This window comes from Schistocerca piceifrons, chromosome 1 (genome assembly GCF_021461385.2).
Source record: "Schistocerca piceifrons isolate TAMUIC-IGC-003096 chromosome 1, iqSchPice1.1, whole genome shotgun sequence".
NCBI classification, from domain to species: domain Eukaryota; kingdom Metazoa; phylum Arthropoda; class Insecta; order Orthoptera; family Acrididae; genus Schistocerca; species Schistocerca piceifrons.
In genome coordinates this window covers 871,475,797-871,477,144 of record NC_060138.1, presented here as the reverse complement: position 1 = coordinate 871,477,144, position 1,348 = coordinate 871,475,797, and the positions used below count along the sequence as shown (strand labels likewise).

General features: G+C 46.4%; 1 pseudogene; it reads right to left on the bottom strand.

Moving 5' to 3' along the window:
- Positions 1-958: 958 nt before the first annotated feature.
- Positions 959-1,076, bottom strand: LOC124723519 (annotated as a pseudogene).
- Positions 1,077-1,348: the final 272 nt, after the last annotated feature.

Sequence of the window (1,348 nt, the reverse complement as noted above, 5' to 3'; positions counted from 1 at the left end):
GTCCCCGTTTTAGTCAATTTCGTGTTATCCTGTCCCTGCCATCTACTTTACCGGATGTTTTAGCTGATGACGCTCGAGCAGCTGCTCGTATTCTGCGTTTTATAACTTTAACTGGCTTGTCCAAAGACATTTAACCTTTTTACTTATTTTATCTGCATCTTTGTCAGGTCCTTCTGATGTCCCCCCATCCCCTTGAGTTTTAGCAGATTCCATGTGCTCTAACACCAGTGACTGGGCGCTAATGACCTCAGCAGTTGAGCGCCCTTAAACCCTACCAAAAAAAAAAAAAAGACGGAAGCGCCTAGAACCGCTCGGCCACACTGGCCTGCCTCTGTCTTGCAGGGGTGTTTGTTGTTGTCTCTATCCAATCACGCCATAGGTCTTTACTTCTTTCTTCGAATGTAATGGAGAGAATCAATTTAGAAATTCTATAGAGCTTTAAAAACCCAATCGCAACATCAAATACCTGATTGTTCAGTTTATTGTTCCTGATAGTGGTATTGCGGGCATACATCTGTCCGGCACTTCCTGCAAATTGTTTGAGGACACAGCATGAAACTGAGCCGAAATTAGAAATTTTCAGCTACCTCCAACGTAATAGACTTCCTGCCAAATGATGTAACTGTGGCAGTATCCACCAATAGGAGGGAATGGAAAAGAAATGTGGAAGGAGGAAGAGTATGGTTTGGGAACTGGGCAGCTACACAATCAAATCCCAACATATATATAAGTGCTAAAACTAAAACTAAACTCCTCCTGAACAGGCCATGAGGGCCCAACGGTACTGACTGGCCGCCGTGTCATCCCCAGGTCACAGGCGTCACTGGATGCGGATATGGAAGGGCATGTGGTCAGCACACCGCTTTCCCGGCCGTATGTCAGTTTCCGAGACCGGAGCCGCTACTTTTCAATCAAGTAGCTCCTCAGTTTGCCTCACAAGGGCTGAGTGCACCCAGCTTGGCAACAGCGCTAGGCAGACCGGATGGTCACCCATCTAAGTGCTAGCCGAGCTCGACAGCGCTTAACTTCGGTGATCTGACGGGAACCGGTGTTACCACTGTGGCAAGGCCGTTGGTGATATATAAGTGCTAATATCCAGAAATAGGATGCAGTGAAGAGCTGGCCACACACAAAGGGTATCGATTTAATTATTATACCAACCTAATAGGCTGAGGGAATATTCCCAATAAATCCACAGCTGGGGGATTACCAGGTATCCTCTACTTGTTTAGAACAAAGTTGGGGTTAGTGTGGAGAATGACAGATGCTACCTACTTCTTCCCAAATGTGTTTGTTCCATCCACTACGTGTTTCCACAGCAGTGGAGTTGTGAAAACAAAGGGGTGTA